The sequence below is a fragment of the Patagioenas fasciata genome, chromosome 2, assembly GCF_037038585.1.
Source record: "Patagioenas fasciata isolate bPatFas1 chromosome 2, bPatFas1.hap1, whole genome shotgun sequence".
Lineage (NCBI taxonomy): Eukaryota > Metazoa > Chordata > Aves > Columbiformes > Columbidae > Patagioenas > Patagioenas fasciata.
Window position 1 is genome coordinate 40,795,200 of NC_092521.1, and position 8,989 is coordinate 40,804,188.

The 8,989-nt window shown below is 39.1% G+C and overlaps 1 long non-coding RNA gene across 1 annotated transcript; it reads left to right on the forward strand.

The window, feature by feature from the left end:
* Positions 1-628: 628 nt before the first annotated feature.
* On the forward strand, positions 629-7,683 carry LOC139827158 (uncharacterized). Its single transcript, XR_011737419.1, has 3 exons — positions 629-827; positions 3,097-3,474; positions 7,182-7,683. It is a non-coding gene; the product is annotated as an uncharacterized lncRNA (long non-coding RNA).
* The last annotated feature ends 1,306 nt before the right edge of the window (positions 7,684-8,989 follow it).

Here is an 8,989-nt window from a genome sequence, read left to right on the forward strand (position 1 = left end):
AATTGGGAGCTCCCTGTTCCCTCCACATTTCATTGGGTCCAGCAAGGGGCAACTATTGTGGTGGTGGAGTTTTTGATAGCCGTACCCGTAGGTGTGTGTCACACGGTGATAGCTTTGGCCATAAAGAGTTAACAGGTGAGATCCAAATGCTTAAGTAAAATAAATCTCCATGGTAAATTGTGAACATGTGTGTAATTGTGGGCAGGACTGAAGCCAAAGTTAGGAAAAAGGCATGATTTCAGTGATCTCACTGTGGCTGCATACAGTGTAATGACAAAAGCAATTTAAACCACGGAAGTTAAGGGTTTTTATTGACTAGATAGATCATGTTGTACTGTTCCCACACCGTCAGCCAGCTAAACCCGCTAGCAGCAAGTGTAACTCGGACTGGATTTAATGAAATATATTTAAAGTACATTCACAAGCAGCTCCAACACACAGGACTTTTTTGTTTTCCCCAGGCTTCTGACAAAGTCTGTGACCAGCTGTGAAAGTTAATTGTATGTTATGTCGTAACTGGCTGGGGCTGGCAGAGAACCTTTAGCCTATGGTATATTTTTGTCCCTTGGCAGCAACACAGAGGAAGGGAAGGCTGAATTTCATTTCCCCCCTGGTTTGATAAATCGTTTGTATGGTAACGTGTTGGGACATGTTTTTATGTTGCAGAGAGTTGCAGATGTACTCTTCAACATTTTGTCTTTTTGTTTCCATAAAGAAGAATACAGATTCTCACTGGCTCATTTTCATATGTATTTAGCCCAGGTAAATCCTACAATTCTGCTTTCCTAGATTGCCACTGTTGTGAACACTGAAGATACTTTTTGAAGGTACATTATTACTATTATTATTATTATTATTATTATTATTATTATTATTATTATTATTGAAGTGTCACATTAACTATTCCTTAAAAATGGCTTGTTTTTCTCATCTAAAAGACATCACTTGTACTTTTTTCTGCTTTGGTGATTTCATTTGTAATTCCAGGTAATTTGCTTTGGACACCTTATCATCTCTTCATTAATACCACTGTGATAATCATCTACTCCAGTTAAGCAGTTGGTGGTATTTGCATTCTAAATCATCCTATTTGGGGTTTATTGGCCGAGCTATTTAAAAACATCATGGACATTTTGAGTGATTAGTTCCAATAGCAATTATTGCAATAAAATTATTTATTACAATCAGATGATTTAGAGCGTCCTATTCTCTAACCTTATGTGTAGTCTCTACTGCAGCTTCCTGGAGACTACTCAATCACATCAAATCCAGAAAAGCAGTTAACTTTTTTTTTGTGGAGTTTATGTTTAGATTGTCTTTAGACATTCCTTATCTCATGGTGGGTTCTGGGTTTGTTTCCTTGCTCCTGCAAGCCCATAGATTGGTGTGTCTCCTTAGAATGAGTGGGAATAAATGGATCAGGTGAAATGGGCACATTGCAGGTATTCATTTCCTTTCAGAGGCAAAAATGTTTTGTTTTGTTTCTTCTTTTTTTTCTTTTGTCACACTGATATTTATCATCAAATGACAGAAAGACATAGCCTTCTTTTTCCTTTTCCCAACACCCCAATAGATAAAATTTCTGTGAATGGAAGTTAAATGTTTACAAAATAGTAATTATAATAGCATGATATGAAAGCTACAAGGTAATTGAATTGAATGTCTGTAAGGGAAGAATTTTAAGGTCTTTCACTGTAAGGGTCTCAATTTTAAACAGATTTTAAACCTGTCCCTGACAGATTAGTAAGGTATCAGCTGAGTGGCTTTACAAAGGGTATGTTCGAAGTTATTAAAGGCAGAATAAAATCAGGCTCCCAGAAACCTGATTTAAGTATTAAAAAAACCCAACAGGCTTTCTGGTTGCATTTTGAACCTAAGGTATATAGTTATCAGCTGGATCTAAAGCGGATCCTGTTAGATTGACTTGGGGTTCATCTGTCTGACTTTGTCTACTTGGCCTCTGCAAACCTGCTTAGGCAACTCTCTCACAGGCCTGGGCTGAGTTGTTCTGGGCAGCATTTGAGCTGAGCTCAGGGGTTTCACACAGGCAATGGCACTCCTTGGTAGAATTTGGTTTCCAAATCACATAATCTAATTAAATGTTTTTAAAAAGAAAAAAGGAAAAAAAAAAAAAAAGAATTAAAGTAAAGAAGGCTAGGAGCAGCAGGAGTTCTGCCTGGAGGTGACAGAAGATTATAGGGTGTGGGGACTTCAAGTCAAATTGACCCCTTCAGCATGGAAACATGTGCCTTGGGCTGAGCTCACTAGCACTGCAGGTGCCTCAGTATTTCTCTGTAGTCCACATCCTGCAGGTAGCTCTACCCAAACACCAAACATAAACCCTCTGTGGTTGGTCAGTAGCCAGGGGATGATGTCTTTTGGGGATTTCAAAGGTACTTAAAAATTTGTCTTTGGTTGGACAAATCTAAAGCTCCTGAAGCACAATATATATTTGAACAGATAAGTATGCAAACCTGCCAGACTGGCTGGAAGTCCTTTTCATACACCCTGACATCTCCTAAGAATTCCTATAGCCTTTCAGCTGGTGGCACTGGCACCGCATCTGTCTCAGAATGAAGTGCTCCCAAGAAGTATGGATCCCTTTTGCCATGAGAGCTGCTTGTTAAGCGAATGGCCTGCTGCTGATAAGGGAATGCTACGTGACCGCCAGCCCCTAGATTGGGAAGGCAATTTGTCTTCAGCTGCAGATGAGGTTAATAAAAATGAGGGCTTGTAAGGGTGATAAATTAGTCATTAAAAAGTTACACTAATAGTCTGGTCCTAATAAAACTTTAGCAATTCTCATCCACTGTGATGCTGCTACTTTCCTATAGGAGGCTGATAGAATGATAACACTGTTCCTGGGGAAATTATTCTCTCACAGTAATTCAAATGCAACACTTCACCACAGATACCTCTTACTGTTTTAGTATGAGAAATATTATTGAATTATGTATTTGCTGTGACTGATTTGACTTTTGGCAATCAGCAGACCCTTGCTCTTCCCTGAGCACATCCCTAGCTGCATCCTGACTTGTATGCTACTTTGGGTATTTTCCCTTTGTCTGTTTATTTTCTTTTTTCTCCTGTTCCTAGATTCCCTCCCTCCTTGTGCCTGAGGTCTCTTTACCATTAGCTCCTCCTGTTTCATCACAGCAATGGCTGATTCAGTCCATGTTCTGCCTCCTTCACACCTGCTTCATGGAGGTGCAAATTCTTTTGCACTGGTGAAGAAACACTCAAAGTGGCATTATATCCACTGGATAGGAATGAAGCACTCTGCAGAGCTGCCTATCCTTGATGTCCACCTAGAAGCGCTGATGAATATAGGACATGCTCAAATTCTTCTAGGTAAAGTGAGGTTTTGCAAAATCACATCTGCACTGGCTGTGGACATGACCTCAATCTGGATGTAACCTGCACATTCGATTGCCTTGGTTTCTTAGTTATAAAGTAGAAATCCAACACTTGCAGGTAGGTTGGGGTAAATTTTTTTAAAAGCGTGAGCTGCCATAAAATGTTAAGTAACTTATTTGGTCATGGAGAATTAAATCCCTAAGGCAGCTTTAGAAACAACTCTAAGCTAAGTGAAGAACTGAAAATAAAGCAGCATATTGGGGATTTATGCTGCTTAAAGCCTATGAAATATAAAAGCAAGCATAATATCAAGAAATAGCAGAATTATTGTTTAGTAAAACAGCATTATGAGTATAGTTAGCAATCATAGGATGGACTACAAATTCTTGATAAAAACTGAATCATCAAGGAGAAAAAAATTCTGGATTATTTTCTAATGAGGTCTTCCAACAGACCCCTACCTAACCTTTGCTCAGTAGGTACCTAACCTGCAAAAAGTATTCAAACATTCAGTGATCACAATACTGTATAAATATTATATAAGAGCAAAGGATATAGCATATGCCATAGAAAAATACATCTCCTTTGATATCGTTCCTATTCCTAGATCTTCACAAAAAATTTCAAGTTCCAGAATGAAAAGTCAAATAATTTAAAATAAATATGTCATTAAATATTCCAACTCTCTTGAGTTACAGCCTCAGAGTGGGTTTTTTGTAAATTCCATAAACGGAATGATTTTTATTTTAGTGCTCTTCTTCCTGTATTAAATGAGGGAAGAAGAGGAGTCACCATAACAACTGTTCTACCACCAAGAAAAGCAGCATTTTCTTAAAGCAATACATCTATTGGGCATGATAAATATATATTTGGGACTTGTTGTCAAAGATAGGTGACAATTACATCAGTGTTGCCACAACAAAAGCAAATGAAGGAGCAAGCCAACCCCAGCACCTCCAGGCCTAAAATTCTTCCTTCTTTTTGTTTTCCTCACCTGATATGCACTTAGCCAGGTATTTTCAGCAATGTTTCTACATAGCACCTCACAGTTCTTATGTTTCTATTTTTTCCCAGTGCAATACCTACAAAAATATTACATGACACTGACAAAGTTTAGCGGAGAGCTAGAGCAGTTTCTTTTGTTTCAGGTGGACTTGGATTTCTTGGGTTATTTGCCTGTGTGGAGGAACTCTTCTACATCCCCAGGCATTTTAGGTAGGCGAGTACTCATAGAGGATGTCAAGGCCTGGAGCTTTGATGTAATGTTAATGTTTAATATCATTGCTGAGCTTCCTGTGTTAAGGTCTATACAAACACCTCATTATCAACACCAATTCCTTCTTCCTGTTATGAGGAAACAACATTTGGTATAAATAAGAAAGCAATCATCTCACAGTTGGAGTATTCCCTGGTTTATTCCTAAATTTAAGTGTAGCTGTATAAAATAATTACAACATGGCAGTGTTGGTAAACAAAACTAATTTACATATAATATCTCACTTTATACATCCAGAGAGCTCTCTTAATCCCTTGGGGTATTTTCAGGCACAAGATTATGTATGTAATAACAATAGAACTTTTTGTCCCTCAAGTCTTCCATTTAGCCTCCCGAGGCAGATAATATCTTGTAGCTTGTCAGCGTGACACGGAAAATACTCTAATCAAACACTCCTGTGGGCCGTTATAGCACATAATAACAGGGGCTTTTGATGGCTTTATCAGATGTGCATCAGAAGGTTCACTTTCAAAATAGGAACAAATTATTTCAGTTTAACGCAAAGCTTTGGGATATACATACGTTAAGAAGTCTAGAATCCGGGAGGGATAAAACTGTTATGTCTCCAGTGACACATAATAATGTGGTTTATAATATATGCTGTTTAAATTGAAATGCTCTCATCACATATTAACAGGGTTTTCAGCATGATTTCAAGGGTCTGAGCTGAGACCTTATAGTGTACAAGCATCTGCAAATTGTATTATAACCCTTGAAGTTTAAAAGCTGCCCAGAGTTGCACCACTCCAGGGTGTGATTTTGTCAGGACTTGCAAGAGAAAACAAAGACTGGGTGGAGGAGGCCAGTGTGCCAGCTGTCTCCAAGGAAAGCCAAGAGACCACACAGTGCAGTGTAGGCTGCTTTTGAGCCATCCTATCGAAGAAATAGCTGTGTAGGGTGTTAGGCAGATCGTCCAGCTGAGCTACCTCTAGCTGGAGGAGTGGTCTGGTGATTTCCTGAAAATCTGTCACATACACGAGTATGAGCAAACATATGCTCATCATTCACATGCGTACATTTTTGTGTGCTCTAATTTTGCTTGCAGATGAAAGAAACAGAAGGCAGAGTATGCAGTGCACACCGCAGGTATGTGGAAGAGCACAAATAATTCCACAAAGTAGTGAAATGATGTCAGGTTGAAGCATGAGCTAACAAACACAGTGCTGTTAAGCTTTTGGAAGAGGCTGTCATTACTATTGTAAAGGATTTCTTAAAATGTGGTTATCTTTTAAATCTCTCTGTTCTTTCTTGGACAGTTTATATTTTCCTATACAAGGAAATAACACAATAGTTCTTTCACCTTGTGATACAAGACATATTAGGAAGATCAATACACTCTTGTATTTGTAGTACCTGTTTGTTTTGTCACAGAATAGCTAAAGTTGAATGGGACCTCTGGAGATTGTCTAGTCCAAAATCCTTTGCTAAAAGCACAGTAAGCTAGAGTGGGTGCCCAGTGCATTATTGATTTCAGGTTTGGATATTTCCAGGGGTGGAGACTTCACAGCATCTCCCTGGAAGAGATTGGTTATATAAATTAAATTAATTACAGCTTGTCTTGCTGCACAGAAGAGTAGTTTTTCCTATGTGTTAACACTCCCAAAAGTTAATTTTTTTAATCCACACATAAAATTATTACAGGTAACCATGGTTTCTAGTTCGACAGTACACTGCTGGTTTATGAAGACTCTTGCCAGAGACACTGGGTAGTGGTGTTCTCATTACAGTCCAGACTGCTAGAACATTTGCCAGCCGTATTCCCAGAGCATAACCACTAAACAAGCGTTTCTCTGAAGAAGCTAAGGATCAATACTGGGAAACTCTGGCGTGTGTTACAATGTCTTATACTGGCCTGATATTTCAGCTTCAAAATACATTGCAAGAGATGAGGTTGATGATGCAGAAGGGGTGCACCTGCTTTGAATCTTACAGGCGAGGTGCAATGGCACTTCATTTAAATGTTGCAAGCTTAACATGCAGATGGTTTTAATAAAGCCCTTGAAGGCAGCATGCATAACTTCCATGAAATTCATTTAATGGAGGTTCTCATAAATAATTTCCACACATTATACAGTATCTACACATGCTGTGTGCCATCTGAGCACATATCAAAATCCAGGGACTGAGCCAACCAGCTGGTGCAGCTGTGGGGGCGATGACAAGGTTGGTGTCGCAGCAAAGATGCCAGTCACTACGTTTAGTTAGCCCTCTCAGCAGGTGGATTAATTCACAATTAGGTGACCATCTTTTAATAATTTACCTTTTCCTCTGAGCTGAGGTGCAGCCATGATAATCCAGGAAAGAAAAGTGATGGCTTCAACAAGTACAAATGCAATCTTGAACAGCTTAATTAAATAGGGAAGGTGTTATTCATTCCAGTCATGAGGCAATATTCACACCGTAATGAAAACAGTCATAATAAGCCATTGCATTCAATAGGATGAGCTACTCAAGAAAATACTCTCTCTATATAACGTTTTGACACTTTTGGAAACATTAATCGGTTATGATTAACTCTAGAAATGTTGTCTTGTCTTTTGCAATACAGATGAGTGGATTTAGGAATTCATCCAGCAGCAAGACAGCCAAGGATTTTGCTACTGCCAACAAATACTCCACAAGATCCACTGCATCGCTCTTACACGTGACCTCACCTCTGACCTGAAACATGGTCTTGTGCTTTTCTTCCTAGTAGGTGGTATAGTGCTGTGTTTTGGATTTAGTATGAGAATAATGTTGATAACACACTGTGTTAGCCAATGTTAAGCAGTGCTTACAGTAAGTCAGAGACTTTTCAGCTACCCGTGCTCTGCCAGTGTGGAGATGCACAAGAAACTGGGAGGGGACACAATCGGGACAGCTGACCCAAACTGGCCGAAGGGATATTCCATATCATATGACTTCTGCTCAGTCTATAAACTGGGAGGAACTGGCCAGGGATCTGGGATTGTTGCTTAGGGACGGGCTGGGCATTGGCCAGTGGATGGTGAGCAATTGTGTATCACTCATGTTGCATATTCTGTTATTATTGTTATTATTATTATGTTCATTTGCTGTCCTATTAAACTGTCTATATCTCAAACCACAAGTTCCACTTTTTTCAATTCTCCTCCGCATCCCACTAGGCTGGGGGAAGCGTGAGCGAGAGGCTGTGTGATGTTCAGTTGCCAACTGGGGTTAAATGACAACACTTGCCAGATACTCTCTAGGTTTGTTAGAATTTGGTTGCTTGTTTCTGGAATATTAATAAGAGTCAACTAAGGATGACATTAAAGCCAGCAGATAGATTTTGGTTGCAGTGCAAAGCAGAGATGTGCATCTCAGCACAGGAGGCAGGAGTGGGCTTGCAGAGGCAGACTGCACACTGCCTCAGCCTGCAGCTCAGTGCTGTTGCCGGCATAAAACCCACTGCCTGGGACTCCTGAAACCAACCAAAGCCTCAAAGAAGCCCAGGGAACTGACAAACCAGTTTTTTTGGTTGTTTTTTTGTTTTTTTGTTTTTAATGATGGAGTGTGTAATAACACAACTGAACCACAGAAACACAATACTCTAACTTCTTTAATCATGACTCTGGAAGAACACAAAGAAAAAAACCCCTCAAGTAGGCTCACTGTCACATATTTATTTCTTAAAATCAAGTATCATTTCTAAATCCTGTACGAGCTTTCAGAATACTTAGTGCTACTTTAGAAGGATCCCATCTCCAAGAAGACAGTATCTTGTTGCTCAGATCTTTTGCCACCTGTGGTCACCATCTTCACATTTTTTGTGTTCTTTTATTTACCACTAGCACAACTAAATGAGCTTCAGCTTGTTTTTGTGCCTGACCACGAATTATTCTAATATAAAATACCAATTCCAAAGCTTAGTGTTTCCTGTCCTACATACTGCATAAGAAGTGCAAGTTACCTTCACTTCTGATAATGTGACCTTTGCTGTGGGAATAAAGGCTCCAAATATTTGTGATTGCTACTCCCTCATTTTTTCCCCAGCTGTAATTGCACTGTTTCAGTCCTGTCAATAACATTTTCTTTTCCAAGGCAGTGCCTTTGATACACAGTCTGACTTTTTTTCCTGGCAACTTGTGATTTGTCATCTTTCTGCTCATGACAACATGGTCTCCAGGGTATTTTCACTATGAGTTTCTAACATCTTCCCAAGATGAGGGCTATTTTTAAAATCACAAAATAATCCTTTAAATATTGCTGAGTTGTAGAAAAAAACTAAAATAATACATTTGACTGAAATTAATTTGTATTAGGCTGAAAAGAAAAATGGTATTGGTACTGTTTGCTTTTGCAGATTTTGTCAGCTTTCATATTTCCCAGGGAAGCACTACTGGTTTAAGTGCAGGA